The following is a 24,019-nucleotide window of genomic DNA, read 5'->3' as shown; positions in this document are numbered from 1 at the left end:
TACCATAAAGTGTCTACAAGTATAGCAAACTGAAAGAATCACAACTACACAAATCTGTTGTGATTTGTGAGTATGTTTGACCATACAGAAAGGAACTAATTATTTATTTAATGTGTTTTCACTCACATACTGGGCTCAAATCCAAACCTCCTAAGCAGCGTGGGATGAAGTGATCATGATTGTCTCCATGAAGATTTGTGTTTAAATGGGTCTGGAGTTTCAGTCTGTAGTTTCTGCAGCAAAGTTTTCCTGTTCTGTCTGTGTGTCTGTGTGTCCTGGTAGTGACATTGTGTGTCATGTCTGTTTGGATTTGCACTGTGCCTCTACGATTTCTCCATAATGATATGTCACCCGTCAGTCAAAACTGAGCCTATTAAGTATATACTGCCCAAGTGTGTGTGTGTGTGTGTGTGTGTGCACGTGTGTGTGTGTGTGTGTGTGACACCAAAGAGAGTGACAGCTGGGCTGAGGTGTCACACTACAAGCTTTCTTTTCATCCCCAGCGGTCCCACTTTGTAACAGCTCACCTGGATGACAAGGCTCGAGGTGATGTCAGCGACTGCAGAAACATGAATCAAATTCATATTTTTTTCTCTGGACGTTTATTGACATTATTCAGACTGCACTAAAGTCTACAAGAGATGTTAAGGAGACAGAGGCTGGCGAGCCTTAGCTAAAGCCCACTGTGGCTTAATATTTCACATCATGTAACTTAACTTAGCCAAATGTATTAATTGAATAGCATCAACTTTAACATAGAAGGTCAATTGTGAATATGTTGCTCACTGAGATAACATAATAAGATGACAATGAATACCTGGGCCATATTCCAGTCTTGCACAACAGTTTAATATTGAAAATCTAGGGCCTCTTGATTCTCATATGGGCAGCAATTGAGCTTCATTTGAACTACTTCCATTGATGTTTATTGCCTTGCACATACCCATGTATCCGCATCTTTCCTTTTCACCGTGTGTACTTAATATAAAAGAACAGATGATATTTTTAAACCCAATTTGTTGAGGAAAAAGCTGTCCCAGAAAACAAATTAATTATAAGAATGAGTACACAGACGATCACAAATGATTAGATGCCACAGAACAAGGTAAAGCTAATTCTCTGCATTTTTTTCATCTAACCTTCCATGTTTTAAGGTTTGTTTATAGGCTCCAGCACGTCATACACTTTTACCCTAGTGGGAACTCCATAAATGAATGCCTGCAGCGTTAAAGTGTGTCTCCTTTAACTAAATGCCTCCAAGCTGCCACATCCTGTCTGTACTCAAGCGGGCTGAGGACAACGATCCCCAGTGCCCAGGACTAACTGTAGCCTGTGGGAGTTTTCTCATGCAGATTGTGATACACAATCTGGGGTCACATTAGTAAGGAAATCTACAGTGGGGGGGTCACCGATAGTGCCGTGGGGCTTCCCAAGGCAGGCATAGCCATAAACACAGCCTCAGTCCTGGTAGATATATCCCCCTCTGCCTAGTCTGTAGCTTACAATATGCTGTTACACTGATTTGTCTAGCTGGGATGCAGGGCCACAGCCCCGCCTGTCTCCTCTGTTACCTTTCATGACCTGTGAAAGCTCTCTGACTGAACGCTGGATTTTAACCACGCAGATGCTCGCAGAAGGAGAGGGAAGGGATTGGTTGTGAGGAGTCGACATGAACGCTGTCAGCACAGATTGGTGAAATTGCATATTGGTGCTAAGTCGGATTCCCGGCGTGGAGTGAACAAGGGACGGGCGCCAGGCGGCTGGATGACAGTTTGGGAGAAGGCTGTGAGTTGTGAGATGAAGACAGACAGATGTAAGGGGGCGGGAGTGCTGCCCATACCTTCCACTCCTGTCAGGTTTTATTTTCAATTTTATCTTGTCCAAAAAGCTTGTTGCATGGGTGACTTTTTGAAATAACTACCATGAAAACAGATTTTGGTCAATAGATAATAGTTAGTGAACAGTGAGTAGGCTTTAAGTTATATCTATATAAAAAAATGACAATTCCTTTTCGTAATATCTGTAAAATACAAATTCTTGAGGGATTATTTTTCATCATATTATTCACCTTTGATTTGAAAACTGCCACCAAGAAAAAACCTCAACTGAACGTGTTTTTTATTTTAATTTCATGATCGATATATTCATACAGTGTGAGAAAATTGTAAAAAGAAAAAAAGTGTTTCCCAAAAGCCCAAGGTGGCATCCGTGTTTTTTAAAAATGTATTATAAAGCAGGTCGAGGTGCTTAAATACTGTGAAAATATCAAAACTCTCAATCCACAGAGAAATGCACACAGTCTGTGTTCAGAGACTGTGTCTTTAAATGAGCCATCAGGACTTCTGTGTGGTTGTGTTGTAACAACTATATTATGTATAGGTAGAAAGTGCAACTACAGTGCTGTTACAGTCATTCCCCTGCTGCAATGATGGTGCAGAGACACAGAGAGCACAGATGAGGGAAGACCTGGAAATGCGGACCAATCAGATCAACCTGGGCTTTTTCAGGAGAGGTCAGTATTGAAAAAAAAACGTGTTTTTGAACATTAAAGCATGAAAACATGTTCTAGAAACCCACAATACAAGTATGAACCTGGAAATTCCACCACTGATTGTCCAAAACCCAAACCTGTGATAACAGGGAAAAAAAGTGAAGAAGAGCAGCAAATCCTCACATTGGACTGGATTAGATTATGAAAATAGTCGCTAATAAAATTTTCTTTCAAACAGCTAATCTAATTGTTTCAGTTCTAGTTTCCTATTTGGAAACTTAATCTATGAACAAAACCTGAACCTCATCTGAAACATTCCTCTTTCACTTCCAAGCCAAACCTACAATACAGCCTGTCATTCTCAGCCAGTGCGCTATATGAATAGTGGTAGTCCACACAGTGTGTCTCCTGGCTCTGGAGCTGCTGGCTTTTGTATCGGTGGAGAGTCAGAGGATGCCAGAAATGTTGCACCTCCAGGCTGGGCCTTTGGGCCTTCATGATGACAACAGTGATGGGATTATAGGAACCACCCTGCTGCTCCATGCAGAAACAGGCACCCAAAGGCTAAAAACAACAAGCTGGTCCCCCCCACTCCATCACACGCAAACACATGCACACATGCAAATGAGTGTATGTTCGAATATGTTTACAAGGGGGGTGGAAGGGTTAGATGAGCCAGTGACAGAAGTGGAGTGATGACATTTTTGTGGCATTTCATGTCTTTCCCTTAACATTTGTGACACAAGATTAGCATTGGAAGGAATGCTCATGCAGGATGGTTGAGTCTCCGGCTGATCAGGAGAGGCCCCCGAGTCAAACGAACATGTAATAAAGGCAGTTTCTCCATTTCCTCCTCCTCTGCTTACATGCCAACCCACACGGCTGTGGGACATGCTGGGGGACACAGTACCAGCTCCCACTAACAACAACCCTGTCCCTGCCTCCCATCCAGCAGCAGTCACTTAGGACTATTAATTACCGCTCTGAATTTCCTCCTCCCTACCCGTAGCCATCCGTGTCCCCTTCAGACAAACAACCACGGTGGGAGGATCTTGATTATTATAGCTTCTGAAAAGTCAGATTGTCTTTTATTGAAGTTGCCCACTGGCCATGCAGGTTTCTCTCTCCATCTCTCTCCATCTCTCTGTGTCTCACCCTGGCTCGGTGTCTCTCGTTCATGATTCAGACAAAATCTTGGAGGAAACTGTTATGCTGTGGCCGGAAGGTTGATGAACGGGGGCTCCCGATGTTGTCGGAGGTTTGAACTCACTTGAGGTTCAAGCACGCACACAAACACATGATACACACGCTCAGCGCTGACTGTAAACTGGAGCTGCTGTGTGCAGCTTCAGAGTGGTTGTGCTGTTTCGTCCTTCACCAGCAGGGAGCACTGTGGGTCTTTCAAAAATCACAAAGTCCAGCTCACTTCTCAGTCCAGTTGCATCAGGCCTTGTAAAAATGAAATAAGAAAGTGACTATTAAAAAGAGATGGGCTCATACGGAACTTATGGGAGTATCGGAACCACTGTATCTGAAAAATAATGAAAGCAATACGTTAAGCTTCCCATTGAGCAAACAATGGAGTACTTTTGCAGTCTTTTAACAGCAGTTAAAAAAATAATTCTACATTAAAAATGACTTTTAATACTTGAATCTATGTGTTGACATGTTCCACACATGACTTTATATCTAAAATAGTTTGGTAAAATCATTTTCCACAATATCAGATGAGAAACAGACTCAGTGTTCAGTTGCCTTTCAGAGGCCTGTTTTGTAAAGTCGTGTGCTCAGGGGCACTTTTATATATATCTTTTTTGCAGCTTTCAAAGGGTTAAAATGAAACCCCATCTTTTTGATTGCAAAGTTTGAAATGTTTAAGAATCACAGGCGTATGAGAACGCATTTGGGAAACCTTTGCTTAGGTCCTAATCCTCCCCGCTCATCTGTCTTCATGTCTTTAACCCATTAGTTTGATTCACTACCTCTGGAGCGGGAAAGTGAAAGCTCAGGCCGGCACTTGTCTCTCCTATGACTGTGTCCACTATATCCCTTTCACGTGGCACTTTATGGCCTGCTGGAGAGGGGTGGAAGGGGCATGTACTGTATGTGTGTGTGTGTGTGTGTGTGTGTGTGTGTGTGTGACTGAGAAAGAAGACAGAGAGTGTGGGGGAGGACGGTGGAGGGATAGATATAGGGAGATTCAGAGGGTTATTTGTCCCTCTTCCCCTCTCTGAGAGCTAGGAATCATGGTCTGCATGACAGGTCGCCAGCCCCCGTCGGGGGTGATCTATATGAGACCCTCTTTATTGGCAATTTCAACCCAGGGACAGATGAGACTGCAGCCAGCCAGCCGGACAGCCAGACTATGATGAAAGCGCCCAGGACTCACCTGTGACTCTCGCACTGAAGGCTAGAGAAATAATGCATCAGAGGTTATATGTGGAGCTATGTGTGGTGTGTAGATGTATGAGCCATGAGTGTGTGTGGTAGAAATAATGTATGGCTGCTGTCATGCCCAGAGGTCTCTGTTTAGTATGGAGAAACTCACTGAGCTGTGTTGCAGGCAGATTTCGATTGAGATGGTTTGGATACTTTACATATTGTTGGAATGTAGGGTAAATAATTCAACTCAGAGCAACAGTGAAGGATCTGTCCATGACTTATTGCTTTCGGCTTCCTCGGAGTAACACGACTGTTGAACATGCGCATTCCATCACAAAGTGCACACTGCATTGCGTGTGAACCATATAAACTCTTTCAGTGCTGTATGAGCTGAATATTGTTCCGCCTGAGCGCTGAACATTAGAACACATTCTAAAACCTGGATGTAACACTGATTGTAATAAAACATTAAAGCCACCATAAGTACTAAAACATTACTTGAAGACTCCTATTGAACTGAAACGGAACTCCATTTCTCCCACAGACTTTTCTTAACATCCTGCACTGGGTAACACTGATATCACATTCAGCCCTACTCTCGCAAGTCTGTGAAACACATTTCCCGTTTTTCAAAGTCTTGAATCGCACGAGGCAAAATCACTGGGAACTAGCATGACAACATTCAAGCTCTGAGCAGAAAATATATCCCGAGGCCATTCCTCCATCCAACGCGCTGCTGAATGAAAGACAGAAGCTTGCAAAGTGACGAACACCATGAAATAGCCCTGTAATGAACAATTGCTCTCATATGAGAAGGCCTGTTCAGTCAGGACCAGCCATTAGACTCGTCTCTCTCTGTTCACTCCTAATCGATTAGTACAGTCTGCAAAGCATTGATCAGCGGTTTGCTTTCAAGTGTAGGGATGGTGGAGAGGTTTAGAAAATACAGATTTAAGGGTTTTGAAAATCTCCATTTGTGCTTCAGAATAAAGTAAAGCACAATAGTGTGACAACCGGAGTTATCAAGCCTTATAATTTTGAGAATAGGGAAAATCAGGATTATGGTTTGAAGAGTATATGCACACTTTCACTCCTTCCTTTTAGTGTCTGTATTTATCTTATCTTATCACCTTGATATTGTGCATGATTTGAGTCATTAGTTCAGCTGTAAAACACTAAATACAATAGATGTAGATGGCAGTACTACTGCCCCTCTATTTTCTAAATTATAGTTTTATCACAGCTTATATAACAGAGAGATATAACTGGGAGTCAGACCTCTGTCGCATGTAAATGACCCCAAACAACACTAAGATAACATACTGTACTGGCAAACAAAATGATTACATATTTGCCCATGCATAACCCATAAAATGTGTAATATCTCCATAGTTGGCGTATAATAACAATGCTTTATGGTAATTTCTCAACTCTGCTACTTTGATCCAATGTGCACCCCAGGGAAGGGTTAACTCTAAAATACTTTTCTACATAAAAGGTTTTCATTTTGATAGATCTAGTTAAAAAATCTTAGTCAGCCAGAGCCAGCCATCATTAACTTGATGGTGTTGAAGGGTTTGATGAAGGAATCTTAAATATATTGAAAATATTACTGAAAATGTTTTTCCCTTGTGGTGTTCTGTGTATAACTACTGGCCAGATCCATCCCAATATATCACTTCCACATTTGCAGTATTAACAGAAATGCAGGTGCACAGGCTTATAGTATTCATTTCAGTGGACTGTAGGTAGGGTAATGAGCTATATTATGCAACATAATTTTGTGTGTGTAGGTGCCTGTGAGTGTCTGCCTCATTGCACAAATAGTATGCATACCGCACAAAAGCCTATGTGTGAGTGTTTATATGAACAGCACAATGAATGCATGTATACAACATGTCTATATATAATTCTGTGTTGGGCTCCTGTACAATGTGTTGTACACTCTGCAGTGGTTGTCAGCGCTCCTCAGTGTTTGTCATTCTGTCTTTCTGTGTTTGTCATCCTGTCCAAGTCCTATGTACACTCTGCCTCTAATTAACTTAATAAAGTGTAGCAATTTTGACATTTAAGCTCCTAATTTGCTCCACAGTTGCGGACTAGCTGACCAGCGTTGCAGATAACACGGACTGACAGGATCAGAGAAAATTCTGTTTATCTGGGGAATTAAAGGGTAAAAAGAGGCCTGGCTTGGTGATAGGTACTCTCCTGTATGGTGTGTGTATGTGTGTGTGGGTGAAGAGAGAACTCTGCTTGCATGTGTGTGTGAGAATAAGTGAGAGACAAGCCCAGTTATTACTTAAATGGCTTATGATATAGTCTGATATGGATCGTACGCTTGTTTACGCCTATCAACATTGTCCATCTAAAATGTTGAACCTGTGACCCTTGCCTCAGGTGTCTTTAGGCTTGCTGGTGGCACTTTACATGCTCGGTGCTCTGTCTTTGCAAATCTCCTTCCTAATAAAGCTATCAGATTTCCCAATAGACAGTGAAACACACACACACACACACACACACACACACACACACACACACACACACACACACACACACACACACACACACAGCAGTGCTCTGTTTGCAGATACAGCCAAAGACAATCTTCCCATCTACCTGGGGGGGACCTGCTAGCGCCGGTGCTTGCGGCTATACACATCCTCCATCAAAACATCACTGACAGAGAAGTCAAGTCGCTCTCTCTCTCTCCCCTCCTGCCGCCTCCGACCCGTAACCCATTTATCTTGAGATAACTTTGTCAGATTGTCAACCAAACTCTCCGGTGGGAGCCGGGCCCAAAGCCTATTACCGGGGAATCAGTGCAGGCCGAGGCTGGTCACTGCTAAACGGATACTCCCTCTGAGCTCCCCCTGCCTTGACTGCATTATTGGGGCTGCTGTGCTTCACTCAAGTCAGCCATTCAGGCAGCTGGTGACTGTGTTCCTGAAATCCCTCACCGAAACTGCGTTGGTTTATTGATACATAAACAGAGGTTGGTTATCAGCACGCAGATGTATTGCTTGTAAAAATGTGAGTATAACAGCATTCGGTTGTTGTTGACCTCTGGTGTCACTCCTGTTCTTCCTTCCTGCCTTCCCTCTGGCTGCAGGGATGAACGGTGTGTACATACTGAATAACCAAAACACTTTATTTAAGAGGTGGCTGTGTTGGTGGCCGCCGGAGCATCGGAAAGATTTGTGTTTAAGTGTATGTCTTGTGTGTGTGTGTGTGTGTGTGTGTGTGTGTGTGTATGTGTGTGCACCTTTTCTTGAACCCCAATGCTTTGTTACATGTCGCCCAAGCCACTCTGTGCTATTCTCGTCCAGGAGTTCTTGGGTTCATGAATAATTTGCCACCGTTAATCTTGAGCGGTCTTGATTTACTCTTGGATACCTTTGAAGCGCCAATATGCTAAGGGCTTTACAGGGACAGCTACCAAACTAAGGAGACTAACAACAGCAATAAAGAGAACTGAAGGAGGAAGAGACATGGCGAGAGGGGAATGAGGGGAATCTATTCTTCTTGGAAAGTTGCTGCTCTATTTTCAGGGATTTCTTTAAAAAAAAAAAGATAGCACTCCAAGGCCTTTCACATGGAGAAGGAGTTATTTGTTATATAATGGCCAAGAGTGAAATGTTGATTCTGACTCTGCAATAAGATGAAGTTAGTATGACTTATTGATTTTGCATCTGACTTTAAGATACCAAAGTCCTCTTGGCTCGACTGGAACATTTCCGTACACACAAATTTAAAATGAGGATATGCTGATTCTGACAGTATGGACAGTTGTGTCAAGAGACTTTAAAAGTTAAAATGGATCAAAATGGCATGACTCAACTGAGGCCTTCACATTAAACATTTTATATTTTTACAACATTTTACAGATAGCTGGCACGCTAGCAAGAAACTTAATATGATATATAGCACAATTTAGCTAGCTAGCGAAGAACTAAATAAGTAATATCTACTATAGATTTACTGGTAGCTAGATACAGATAGATAGATAAATGCATGTAGATTGAGAGTAGAAGAGGAAAGCGACGTCCACCCATGTCATCTCCCCTATAGCCCTCTGTGTGACACCCCAGTTTAGCAGTGTAATGACCTGGCACTAACAACTTTCATTTGACTCTATCAGGGTCAACGTCAGCCCCTGTACTCAGAACCATTGGCCATTAACAGACTCACAGACAGGTGTACCATGATTAATGGATTATAAATAGAAGGTTAATTTGTTTCTCCTTTAGAGAATTTAATTTAAAACACATCGGGCTACTTTTTTTCATTATTCCGGGTTAAAATACTGGTTGCTACACACCGAACCAGCATTTCCAACTGGTTTGTCCTGAAGTGTCACATATATTTTTTACTGAAAGTTAATTTAAATGAAACATAACATAAAGGAACATTTTAAGGCTGGTGTAACGGCTGCAAATGTTGAATCCTGATGGATGAATTCTGATGGCTACAGTCTAACCAGTCTCACTTGTTAGAAAATGATAAACAACCAATTTGACAAATAAACTGACCTACTCTGGAAATGCAGTCTCCCTGCATGTGTGTTAGTCTTGACCCTGGTTGGCATGGTGTGTGTGTGTGTGGATGTTATAAATTGTCATGGTACAGACTGCGGTCTCAGGTGCTCCCCTACTTGTTTTGGGACCAAGTCCCTGAAGGCCATGATGGGGGCCTGTGTGTTTGGGCTCGGGGGCTGAGCACTGAGATTTATTCTGAGGTGGAATCACTACACTCGTCACTCTCAATAGGATCTAACGGTGTTTACCGAACATACCTGAGGCAAAACATGGCAAACACAAATGTTGTGTGCCTTACTGGTTTTCTAACTTTTTCTTGGGAGACAAATGTTAACAACTGTCCCCATGGTTTATCCTTCTGGACTGCATTGTTTTTGTTTCTCTGGTCAAAACTCCAACCCACTGTCAAAACCTCCAGCAGACATAAACTGTCATTGTCACCACCGAGGCTACACCTTTCTTAGAGCATTGAATTCCTACAAACATTAATGTGTCTAGAGACAATTAGATGAAAGCATATTTATGTGTGTCATTATTGTTCAAAAGATATTAGGCAATAGTTGGACATTTTGTGAAATACACATTTGTTATCTTGCTGCAAGATAGACGAGAGGATTGGCCTCCCCTATCCTCTATGCTAATGCTAATATGAATCTATCTTAGCTTAGCATAAAGACAGCTCGCCTGGCTCATATGGTAGTTCCTCTAAAGCCCAATTATTCTGTTTTCATACAAATGATTAAACAAATATGATGTAACATGTTAATTAGCCTGTGAATGTTCTCATTTGTCCAGGTCATTGTTATGCCCAAAGCAATTTCAGTCAAAAGCAACTGGACTGGACAAATAACCAAGTCCAGTTACTTTTGACTGAAATCGCTTTGGGGAACATGTTAATAAGTGAGCTTTAGCTTTTAGGATTTTGGATTGATTTTGTTTTCTTTTACCTATTGACACAACCAGGTTAGTTGTCTCCCACTGCCTCCAGTCTTTATGCTAACCTTATACTGTATTGGCTGCAAGTTTGTATTTAACAAATATATAACTCTCAGTAAGACTGCAAATCAGCATATTTCCTCCAAGTTATAGTACATTGATGTTTGGTCTTTAAACAAAGACCAAAATGCTAAAGAATGCTAATTGTGCTCTTTCTGTCTCTCACTCTCAAGGCTATAGACATTACACAACAATGTACAATAATCAACAGAGTGTGTGGTGTACAGTATAGTATGGAGCATTATAGATTTTAAATAACTTAAACTTTTGAGTATTTTGGTGGAGCCCTGAGGGGTCACAGTGTAAAAACACAAACACATGCATTTAGGTCCTCTGCCTCTGTTAATTTCCTATCTGCATTATCCACTTACAGACAGGAGAGTGGCTGAGATGTTTATCACCCCATATATAAATTCACTTCCTGGAAAAAACTTAACCAGGATGTCCTGTTTATTAGTCTTGTCACTCATCAAATGAATGTCAGATACAGTGCAAGCTCTTTCTTATTACACACTCTTGGGGTAAGGTAAGACTGTTGACACTGGGAATGGTACAGGAGGAATGTTTTTGAAACTGTTACCATACTGGTTTCTTACTTACAGAACTAAAAGTTACTGAAATAAAAAAGCATTTCAATCTAAGAAGTTATTAAGGTTTGATGTCCGAAATGTTAAAAGACAGGATCATGATAAGAGGATTATTGCTATCTGTATCTCCTTGGCAGTTCCGGCTCATATTCTCCTGAACTACTCTGTTATTGCTTGTTCATTGGATTGGCCACCACGTTAGCGTCGGTCATATCCAATACTGAAGTAGATATGTAACAAGGCAGAGGGTAACGAGCAATAATAATGATTACCCCTATGTGTTTTAGAAATAATAAAGCAATAACAGACCTGAAAAATCCAACATGTTACCCTATATGACCTGTCTGAAGAGAACCAGACTATGAGTGCAGTGGCCATGACTAAGTGCACACAAATCATCTGAGAACAAAAAAATAAAAAAATGAAATGGGGATGCATTATATCGATTTCTTTTTTGGGGGACTCGTCTGTTTTGAAGGCGAGCGGTAACTGACCGAGACGGACAGCCTCATCATTACCCAGAGAGACGGAGCAGGGAGCAGGGAGCCTCACCTTCCCAGTCAACTGGCCCAGTCGAGCCAGGGACAATGGCAAGGATCAGGGGGAGATGGGTGGGATAGGACGGAGGACTCGTCGCTGTTGCAGAACGGGTACCCTGCCTGTCATCTCTATCTCGTCCACGCTCGCCAATCTCACTAACTATACTCTACCACGGCTCAGGCTCTCTCTCTCTCTCACTCACAGGCCGGGTTTTCTACCAGTGCTGACAACCCACATATAATTAAGGGCCATGAATGCAGCGCTACCTATGAGTAGAGATGACAGCTAGAGGCCTACCTATAGCTCCTCTCCTCCTCCTCCTCCTACTTCTTCTCTTCCATCTCCTCTGCACCGGTTGAGCAGCAGTTCAGTGGAGCGGTGGGGAGGCTGAGGGATGGTCCCGGACCCACTGGCCCTAATTGATGGTCTCTTATTCCAAGGAGGGTGGGTCTGGGTGGGCGTGAGGAAGCATGGGGGTGGCTGCTTTTGGATTGGGGGGTGGTTGGATATCTAGACGCCCCTCTTTCCTCAACACCATCCCCCCACCCCGTCTTGGTTCATCTCCTGCTCTCTTTTCTCTGTCTTACTGCTTCTATCTCCATTCTTATCTCTTAAGGGGCTGGAGGAGAGAGAGTCAGAGACCTTAAGTTGCTGCTCCAACAGAAAACAGTGTAAATGTGCTGCTTCTCAATATAGAGCCTTAGAAGGAGGCTAACTTAGCGTTGCGTAATGTGCTTTGTGGAACCCAGAGTAGTTTATCCTGGCCACAGAAAATGACAGACACCAGAGAGGGAAAAAAAATAGGAATTGTCATGTGGATACAAGATAAGAGGTGGAAAGATGTAACGAGTAAATAGAAGATGGACGGAGAATAAAAGAGAGTGACAGGGGAAGGGGGAGGGTGTAAAAAGTGGGGAACACTGTCAGCGCCATACACCAAGAGATCACTTTACTGTAGACGTTTGTGTATACGTGTCAGCGCTGAAGCCGTGGTAATCGCAGGACAACTCAAGAAGAGCCATCCCTGCGCCGCTCGGTCCGCCCACACCCCGGTGTTGTTACCACTCCGACGAGCAAACGAACATGGGGGAAGACGTGGCTAGGGGAGAAGGGGTGGGGGTGGGGTTCAGTCGTGAGCCGTCGAGTGATTAGAGCAATTACTCGTCAAGGATCTGTCACAGCCAATCACATCTGTCCCTTTCGTCTCTGCCGAGACAGGCGAGGGGGTGACCCAGACCTGCCTGCATCGGACCGACTACAGCCTTCATTGACAGTGTGTGCGTGTGTGTGTGTGTGTGGTGTCTGTGAGTGTGTGTGTGTGTGTGTGTGTGTGTTGCTAGTGATATTAGGGTTATGCAGGCATGCCAGGCCTTGACACATTCCTGGTCATTATCTCTCACTAATGACTTCACGGTGCCGAGATGGGAGTGGTGTTGCTATGGGTGCTCAGTGATTGGGTCGGTGGTTAACTGGGGTGGAGACAAGGTGTGTAAGCATGTGTGTATCGGTGCACCTGAAAGTGTGTCCACAAGACATTTACTTGTCTTATTGTTGCGTCTGTGAAGGTGGGGTTTACTGATGAACTGAATTTACAAATTTGTCAAATATACCATAATGTATCACTGATATAGAATTATGGAACATAAGGCTACACTGTATCACTAATGTCAATATATCTCTGAGTTATTATTGACTGTTTTTCACACAGAAAAGATAAGAATCACAATCAGAAAATACAGTATCACACAAAAAAACTACAAGTAATCATTTGTGTCCTCGTGTTATCGCCACATATTCACTACCAAACTACCGTATAGCTGTGCTTGTTCTTGGTTCCTTTCATTCTGTTTGTTCTCTCTTTGGTTCTCCTCTTCTCTTGCCTTCCTCTCCTGCCTGTTTGACTCTGCTAAATTCAGAGCTGTGACACTAAACGAAGGCTTTTGGCAGCGCAGCACTGTTACGGAGGACTGACTGGCCCCGTAGATCCCCTGCTGCGAGAACCCTGGCCGCACAACTCCGGGATCGCTGCAGATGACCTGCGTTGTTGCTGAGCCGCTTGTGCTTGTGTGTCTATGCACGCGCTTCTGTGTTGTTGTGCCTGTGTATCTCTCAGTCCTGCCTGACCTTCCCTGCTGCAAGTGTACAAACATGTTATTTCAGTGTTGTGTTAGAAAGCGTCTCTGAGGTCCATCCGATTCCAATGTTATGCTTTCAATGCTATTTATTCCTCTTGCATCTCGATACCTAGTCGCATGTGAGTTACAGCAGCCAACAAGTACACTGATTGTAATTATGCCAAATCTCAAAATTGACTGGCATAGGCACATGACAGGTGTTTAAAGCTGCTTTTTTTCAGATTCATACTTTTAATTTGGTTTTCCATGAGAACATGTTTACATGCATTCATGTTCTAAAACACATTATTTATCTCATCCTGTCTGTCTGAATATGCCTGTATTCACCCTCTGTCTCAAACACTCTTAGCGGCTGTCTCTTAAAGCCCCCCTTCCAAAAAAAAGCCCTGTCCACTCTGATTGGACAGCGTTTATGGGTCTTCTGCATAAGCAATCTCTACACCATCATTACAGCCAGGAAAGTACTGTAACAGTACTGCAGAGGCACCAACCTGTGACATCACAATCATGCAGAAGTCCTGGCCGCTCGTTTAAAAGCAGTTTCTTAATACGAGGTGTGGGCATTTCTTCGTGGATTGATATTGATAATTTCCTAATATTTATACAGCACCTCAAACTGCTTTATTATTAAAACAAAACATGGTAATCTCACTTTTTACAATATGGGACCTTTAAAGGCATGATTCTTTACAGCATATTTTTCTCAGACAGAAGTAGATTCTGTATGCTGTATTCAATCATTGTACATTTGAAAAACCATGTCAGAGATTTGCACATCTGGGTTTTTGTGTGCATTTAATTCCTTTAAGACATACTATATATAAATAAATCTCTGCAAGCAGTTTTCTGTGTGTCTGTATGTACTTGTGTGTGTCCATGGCTCCTGACCTTCCCCTTTGTGCTGTGAATGCTCCTGCACTTATCATACAACAACTCAAAGTGCAATCCTCACACTGCCGCGTGCTTTAAGTGATTGTAAATTCATGGGTGTTACAGTCTTACTGTGAGGATAAATGCACAATGAGGGTGTCGAGCTTTCTGATACCCGAGCATGAATAATTTCAGGTTATATATATATCGCACCCCATGTTTTGCAAATGGAAGTGATTATGAGTGATTATCCTCAAAAATCCCTGCATGCAGCACATGTATGTCATATCTACGTGATTACATATGTGCATAAATACAAGGATTACATGTGTGCTGTAGTAGGCCTTTGCGATTTTAAGTGTACGGGCACACTGCCATGTTGTTCAACTCTGAACTTCCTCTTGTTTTTGTGACCAAGGCATGGAAGAAGAAAGAATAGCGCATATTCACGCACAATATTCCTATGAAGTATTTAGTTACCTATTTATTTTTGTATGCTTGTTTGGTGTAAGGACTGTGCTTTTAATTAATGCTTTAAATTGAGTCATTTGTTCATCTGCAGATCCATGTCTGTTTGTTAAGTGGGCTAATCTTCCTTTTAGAGAAGCGACCACTAAGAATAGCAAACAGTGACAATCTGCCAGAAACTGTGACTGGCTGGGGCTGGGGATATGTGCTCCAGGCATTTCTAGCCCTATCTCAAAACCTTACATCATCTATTATTCTCCTGCTCATATTGATATGTAATTTTTTTTCTTTTATCCATGTACAAATTCAACACGACAGACGCAGAAGAGCAAAGAAGAACAAAAGAACTCAAATTGTATTTTCCTCTCCATCCCTCCTTGACTCCAAACAGGCGCACACATATTTCTGCAAGTGTTGTTGTTGTTTTTTTAAATTTATCGTTCTCTATCTTTGGTATGATTGTTTTTGAAGTTGAAGTCAGATATATTGTTTGTGATGTCTCCATGCAGTCCAGCTGTCACCAGCCTCCTATGTCTACATTCTAGATATTATTTCTGACTGTCCATACTCCATCTTGGGGCACAATGGAGCCTCTTTCATTTTCTGTGTCATAATGCGATAGCACAAATTTCCCTGCAAGGCATCACACTATTGGAAAAGCGAATAACATATGTTGTGTCTCAGACTCACCCTTCTTCCCCTTATCCCACTGGTGCAGATGACCAGTGAGTCTGCCAGTGCCAAGGGCTGAGGACGAAGAGGCAAGGCAGGAGGAAGAAGAGGGTGTTCTGGAAACATGCCACATACACTATCATTCATCTCCAGAGTGAGGAGCAAAGTAATATGAATCCTCCCTATCAAAACCCAGAAGACGAGGCACAATGCATTAAATTCAGAGCACCACCGCCACCACCAAACATGGCTCTGTAATGTATTGCCTGTATGTTTTATTGATATTGGAAGAGAATAGTCTTTGCGCTGCCTTGAGGAACCTTCACAAAGCAGATTATCTTTTCCTTGGCATGTACTCTGACTTGATGCTGCTTTCCAGGAGGGTGTGTTTGTTTTGTTTTTTGTATCGTATCATGTTTCACTAGATGGCTTGGCCATGCTAATCTTTCACTCAACACCAAGCTTGCAGGGCACGCTTGCAGCTTTGTTCTGGAGAAAAAAAAACATAAATAAGCACAAAGCTAGAAGAACTATAGAGCAGGCAGCATATCCTGACTCCAGGCCCACTCTAATGCGCCTTTTAGTGCTTCCATATACATCTAGGAGATAGATAGGGATGGCACTGACAGTCAGGTAACTTCAGATGGCTCGACTATTCCTTGATTGGAAGATGAGGGTCGGTCATTAAAGCGAGATAAAGAGAAAGTGAAATGGAGAGCTAGTGAAGGAGCCAGTGAGCGGGGAAAGAAGGAGAGTTGGTGAGAGCGTGAGTGGGTTCAGATGAGGCGAGAGAGATGATGAAAAGAGTAGCCACTTGGTCCTTTGAGACTACTTTTCTTCCCATGCTGCCAAATTAGCCCAATTAGTCAGAGTGGCCTCTGTTCAGGCTGCTGTCAAACCCCGACACCATACAGCAGCGCCAGCGGTCATTCTCTCTCATTTAAGTCGGGCTTTGACTCTCTCCTCTGCCTCCCCTCCTGAGCCACCTGCACGCCTCTGCTGAATGATTACTGCGTGTGTGTGTGTGAAGTGAGATACTGTGTATGTGTGTGTGTGTGTGTGTGTGTGTGTGTGTTTGCATGTGTTTTTGGAAGAAAGCTTGAAAGGGAGAAGTTCCCTTCAAATCAATCCCCGCCTCGCCAGCATGGTGCCTGACTGCGTGTCCTTCTTATAGCTGCAGCTTCCAAAGGTGGTGTGAGAACTCTTTTCATTCCTCAGGTAAAATCTACCAAGTCTCTTTAAAGCTGGCGATCGCCGTAACCCTTTTATCTTAACACATCTGAAGAGCCAAACTTTTACACAGTGCAAAGGAAAAGATTTGAGAAAAGAGGGTGTTGAGGGTAAGTAAATGCCTTGAGCACAGGTGTGTGTACAGTACAGTATGTGCTGATTTGGCCACACAGTGATAAAGCCTAACCCCCAAAAATAAAACATAAACTACTAGCAATTTGGTGTAATTGGTCAGTCTGCCAAGCTTTAAGACAAAAAGCTCCTGGAAAGGCTAACGGCCATCTTCACCCTACAGCATCTCCCATGACATCACTCTGTCACCGCTAACACAAATGCCCAAAAGTCCTTATAAAAACAGCCACCCCTTGTTTCCAAGATGAAGGAATCACTTATAACTCGATAGCCGCAGTCATCTTTCATTTCAAATCTCCGGAATTGAAGGAAGAAGTGGTCTCTGATAATCACCTGCCCAAAGGCCTACGGAGAACACAGGGAGAAGAAGTAAAGAGAGAGATGGAAGCAGATACAGAGAGAGAGATAGAGATGGCTAATTGGACGACCTTGTTGCATGAACAAACACACCTTAAGCCACATGAATGGTGGCGGAGAGACGGGGGAAGTCACTGAGTGAGCAAAAACGCATTCATCTCTTTAATTTACCTCACCAGGGTTGTATTTCACCCTGGGCCCCCGTCACTGGGAAGCCAAACACAGTTCTGACCGTCTGACAAGAACAAAGTCTGTTTAGCAGTGTGTGTGAGTGTGTGTGTGTATCTAATAACTTCTTAGGGCTCAGAGGCCTTCTAATGTATGACAAATGCATACAGTGCCACTTACGTGCTCCTACCTAACTTGCCTGTGGATACGAGGCCTGCTTTGTCTGCAGCGCATAAAGCTGAATGAGTTAGAGCTAAAATGAGATGGATAATGGGCATCATCATATATATACTGTTAAGAGGAGACCCTACAGGTGACCACCAAACTTCCCCAGTTAAAGAGATAGTAGTGCTTTTTTGTAAGTGGGGTTGTATGAGGTACTTATTGATAGGCAGTGTATTACCTACAGAAGATGAAGGCTAGCATGCCAGCAGCTTGGATACGCAGACAGGATTACTGACATGGAAGCTGCTGTGGACGGGTGCAGCTGCAAAATATAAAGAGAAAAAGAGGACATTTCTGTGGTAAAGTAGTGATAATATTCTTGATACAAAGTTTGTATAGCTTACACTTGAACTGAAATGGACTTTTTCAAATTGGGGACTAATATGTGTCTAAAATACGTTTAGCTGCTGCCCCCATCAACAGCAGGACATTGCTTAACTTCTGTGACGGTACTCCTGTCTGCTTCTCTAACCATCATCCACTGTAGGTAGTACTACACTGACTTTTGATAAGTGTGTCATACAACCATACAAATAATATATATTTTGGTAATATACGTTTTCTGAAGTTTTAAGTTTGAATATGTAAAATAGGCATTATTTTGATTGAAAATGAGCTAATTTGAATTCATTTCCAGAGCAGGAATCTGAACATTGGATAAAGTCAGGTTTAATTTGGTCGACATTTTTGATTAATTATTATTTTTTTATCACACCATAAATAAGAAAATGCTGTCATCAGCCATTAAATAAATCACATTCTCACATGTTTTAGGGAGTGAAAGGTTATATAAGTCTGAGTTTGAATGATACATGAACAAGTCCCTCTGTAAAACTGTAACGTTTGATGTATAAGTGCTACATTTCCTGGCTCAGTGTATTAGAAAAAAATTGTCTTGCAAATTGTACACATTTTGCAAGACAAACAGGTGAATAAGGGAACAAAATGTAACATTATGTTATGTTACATAAAGACAATTATTTTCTGTATTACAAGTTTTCTGAAATTTTAGGTTTAAATATGCAGATGAGGCATTATCTGATCTACCTTTTGGTGAATTTAGTAGAACTCTTCAGACACAAATAGAAAAGTGTAGTAAAATAAACACTTTCCGCTGGTCTTAAAAAAGCAAAAAAGCCCAAAATCTGAAAAAAAATCAACCAATGCATGAAAAAACAATGTTTCACCTCAAACATATTATGTTTTGTATTTTATACATGTCACATTTGCTTTCCCCTAGACACATTTGCATGCACAGCGTCAAGAAAAAGTGAATTGACATGAAGGAGTACGTTGCATTGCAGATCAATGCCTACTGCACTGAGAGTAGCAGAGAAACATAATTTTGACTGATGTCATCAAATGACTTTGATGGAGTGTGCTATCTTTTATTAATTTATATCTTTATATCTATTTACTGTAAATACAGTAAATAAATTCACTGTAATCAGTTTCCATCAAGTCTGCTGACATGGCCTGTCCAAATCTTGTCTAAACAAGGTATCACTGTTGAAGACTAATGATGATGCTGTTGGATTTGTGTCAAAACCTGTTTACAAAAATGATCTGATGGGAGTGGATACAAATCTGCACCCTCTTGTCAAATCTTTCTTTTTCCTCAGATGCACTGATTTTCCTTTGAAAGGTAAATAGAATAATGGAGTCTGTGATTGGCATCACGTTCTTTGGATGTGTGGGTCGTCTCATTCCGAGGTTGTGATGTGACCCGATGAGAATGACAGCCTTGTACTTTAATAACCTCGCACTCCTCGTAATGTCTATACTTCATACACACACTCGTGAAGATGTACAGTAGGAACACGCCGTGCACACAATGTGACCCCAAAACCCCTTTCCACATAACACATCACTAAAGTGACCTAATTGTTTGAGTGAGGTCTTCATTCCCAGCCTCCTCCTCCCTTCAAATCCTCTTTTTGAACCCTGTCTCATTTGCTCTTCTATTGCTCCTAATTCCTCCTCCCCTCTTCCTCTTCTTCTCTATAATTGCTCCTTAGCTCTATTCCCAACCCAACCCCTCCTGTCCTCCCTTTTCCCTTCTCCCAGTAGCTCCCTACCGCTCTTCTGTCGTCACCTTGTCAAATTCATTGTTCAGCGTGCTGCAACTATGGTGAGTAACAGGAAGAAACAGCAGGGTAAAGGTGTGTGTGTGTGTTTGTGTTTGTGGGTGTGTATGTGTTTGTGTGTGTGTGTGTGTGTGGATGTGTGTTTGTGTGTGTGTGTGTGTGTGTGTGTGTGTGTGTGTGCAAATCCTGGTTCCTCCTTCCTTGTTTCCCCCCTGAACATCCATCGAAGATCAAGATCAAGATCGTGACCTTTGACCTCAGTGCATTGGCCCCTCAATTGAGGCACTTTTTTAAAAGGGTTTGTGCCCTTAGAAATTTTGGTTTTGTGCGGAAGAAACATTTTGATGTCACACAAGTGCAGTGAGGGTCTGATATTTAAAAAGTGAGATTTCAGTGTCTTTTTAAAAAAATATAATGCAGGTTCAGGTGCTACATAAATACTGTGAAAGTATCAAAAACCTCAATCCACAGAAAAAATGCACACAGTCAGTGTGAAGAAAATGTGCATATAAAGGGGCTATACTGCCCCGTACTGTAATCCGTGTTTCTCTGTTGTCTATTTTGATAGCCGGCCCGGCCGCGTGTGAATGTGGCCGTGTAAAATTATTCTCTATCTTTGGTATGATTGTTTTTGAGGTTAAAGTCAGATACATTGTTTGTGATGTGTCCATGCAGTCCAGCTGTCACCAGCATCTGTGAGAGCTGTGTGGAGACAAGCCCAGCCCACTTTTGTTTTCAGTATTTCGAGTACAACTCCTTTAAACGAGCCATCATTACTGACGTGAAGTTTTAATGTCACAACTATACTTTATATAGGTAGAAAGTGCTGTAACAGTTATTCCCTGGCTGCAATGGTGGTGCAGAGACACCAAGAGAGCAGACAAGGAAGACCAAAAAACAAATGCTGACCATTTGGAGACTTGACTTTTGCGGGAGGGAGACTTAAAGAGACAGGCACTAAAACGGAGTGTTTCAGAGAGAGGGTGGATACAGGTGTATATTCAGATATACTGTATGAGAACAATAATATGTTTTTTAACATTAAAGCATGTAAACATTTTCTAGTAAAAACCCAAAACACAAGTATTAACCTTAAAAAATGAGCAGAATATGGGACCTTTAAATTTTTAATATGTATTTATTGGTGTTTATGGTGTTTATGATTGTAACTCATTAAGTTTCTATTACAGACATTGCCACACCAGTTTGTGAACTCAAAATCCACTACCAAAGCTAACTTTTAGGACACATACTACTCTCCCTGAAAACACTTACTCCATTCTTTCCTCCATTTTCAGGTCCAAATCTTCTTGCTCAAGTTGAATATGATACCATCTTGAGCCAAAATTTCCGTACCCCTTGATAAAACCTCCTGTCAAACAGAACATCAATTCTTCACGCACACAAGCTCTGGTTATAAAACATATTGATGTTACAATGATCTTGTGTGCTTCAAAAAGCAACTTTTCAAAGAGAGGAAACTGTTCGCTGACATTTTGTCATACTTTTGAAACTCCAATTTCCAATATGCTGTGTTAGCTCCAGGGCAATGGAACTGGTTCTTTGAGCTTCCAATTACAGCACAGTAAACAAAAAGAAACTATAACAATGACAATGTTCAACCAACAAGAGGAAACTTTGACACCACTGTCTTTCATTATCAAACACTGGAATATTCATGCTCCCAATACCAATTTGCTCTACTCCCATTTCGCTTTGCTGGAGGGGATCGAGCGGACCACCTCTTAGGCCCTGCTGGCCACCTCTTAACCCCAGCTCCAGCGCATGTCAGGCTGCTCCTGGACCCACCAGGCGCTTCCAAAAGCCCACTGACTAATTAGGCCCTCCGCATGGGTCTGATAAGAAGAGCTCACCACTGACGGAGAATCAACACAGTCCTACTGAGCGGCCAAATGAGCCGGGCACAGAGACGGATCAACAGACAGATGGCTGCTAGCCGACTGGTGTGAAGGGGCTGTGCAGGGCTGTAGAGGAGACCCAGGGACCACAGGGTCTGGGTAAAAGGGGACAAGACGACAGAGTTCTGGTGCCATGCAAAGTGGAAGAAGGGGAGAGACTGAGATGCAAATGAGCAGGATGTTATAGAAAGATGAATGGAAACATAAATGTAGCAACATGACATCATCTGGGGATGTTTCAGGGGACAGAGGGAGTAAATGTTGGCATGGAAACTGGTGGCCATGGGGGTCTTCTCATTAACCCTTTGTTTACCCTTCATATAATGTTGTTTACTAGTTTTACCTGAGGCATCAGTGTGTACAGAGGCCTCTGGCCTTGGAAGCCTTGTATTTCATGTTACATCTTGACATGATTAATTACAATTATTCACTGGAGAATTACATTGTCATGGTCTCTTTAAAAGGTGAATATTTGTATCCAATACTGAATTTTTTATATTTTTGTAAAGCTCATCCATGTGGTACCCACACATACATACACTTGTATTTGCTCTAGTGGACAGTTTACATGCCTCAGCAGATCCCCGCCGAGCTCCACATATCTCAGTGACAGAAACATTCAAACCTGTTCTTCAGGCTGTTATACAGCCTGCAGATAGTAGCAGAGAGGGCATTAGCCCAGGCATCAGTCTGTGTGTGTGTGTGTGTGTGTGTGTGTGTGTGTGTGTGTGTGTGTGTGTGTGTGTGTGTGTGTGTGTGTGTGTATGTGTGTGTGTGTGTGTGTGTGTGTGTGTGTGTGTGTGTGACAGCTAATGTCCACCCTGGTGACATGCTAGCAGCTATCCCCCCGGACGTACTTTGACATACCTTCAACTATGGGAATCATAGAAAGTACAGAAGTGTGTATGTGTATGAGTGCTCATGTGTTATTCCATTTGTCAGATGGGCAACGTTCAGCACTTTCAAGGTGGCTGAATGTCTCAGTAATACTCCAGTAGGCCTATCCCCCGAATCTATGACAAACAAATCTCCCCTGTGACTTACCTAGGTAGCACTGAGACACACATTCAACACGAGAGACTGAAGAAGAGGTGAATGTGTTTATATGCTTCCTGCAGCTGTTTCCCCCTGCTAATTTTGGATCTTTAACGCCTCCTTTCCACACAGTTGTTTTGTGTCCATACATCTGTAACCTGCCACCTAGTGTTTAACACAAGGAAATCCCTCTTTACAGATGGATAGACTCCTACTCAAAGATGGGAGAAAAGTTAAGTTGAATGTTTTTCACCGTCCAGTGGAATAAATGCATGTTGCATTACCGAGACAAAAAACAGGACAGAATGAATATGAATGTAATTAACCCTCAAAATGTTATTTTGCTTCGATTTAGGTGGTGTATCTAACCATATATTTAAGACCAATAACATTGCTAAAACTACCAATGTGTTATACTATCTGAACTAGTTTCTATTTAATTATATAATTGCCCAATTCACTATCAACATTGTCAAGCAACTGAATTGAGTGAAATAGCTTGTTGGCTAATTTAATTCCCACAGTGTGGAATTATATTGAAATCTGCAACAACAGTTCACATTTCTCATCGTACTTGAGGTGAATTCTGGACTGAAAAATAAAAACCTCTTAGAGGAATGAATGCGCAGAGCTACTGTGGAAAATGGCATAAATGACAGACAGCCATTGATTTCCATGTATTCCATGTATTAGTTACAATATAAAAATCAACAAGACGACTCTTAAAAGGGTGACATAAAGTTCTTTCTTTTGCAGCTCTGGCAGCGCTCTTTGATATACTAAGCTACTTTTCAGAGTTTGACTGCTAACCTATGAGTAAATGTGTGTGTGTGTGTGTGTGTGTGTGTGTGTGTGTGTGTGTGTGTGTGTGTGTGTGATGCACTTAAACCTCTCCATTAGAGGCTCTCAGTGCTACACCCACCCAGAGAACCCACAGTTCACGATTTCAGAAATAGAATAGGTTCACTCTTTCTGAAATTTGACTCGCAGAGCAGATGCACATGCCCTTTGTTGGACGCTTTTATCCAAAGTCCCTACAACACAGTGAGTATAGGTGGGCCCAGAGGGAATCAAACGTTTCTCCTTTTCTTTCTGTCTTCTTTTCTCGCTTTTTCCTTGATCTGAGGTGAGTGACTGAAGATCTGTATCGGCTTGTGAATGATCAGAGTTCAACTATTCAGCAGTCTGTC

The sequence above is a fragment of the Echiichthys vipera genome (assembly GCF_963691815.1).
Source record: "Echiichthys vipera genome assembly, chromosome: 21".
NCBI lineage: Eukaryota > Metazoa > Chordata > Actinopteri > Perciformes > Trachinidae > Echiichthys > Echiichthys vipera.
The sequence above is the reverse complement of the archived record's forward strand: the minus strand, read 5'-3'. Positions refer to the sequence as shown.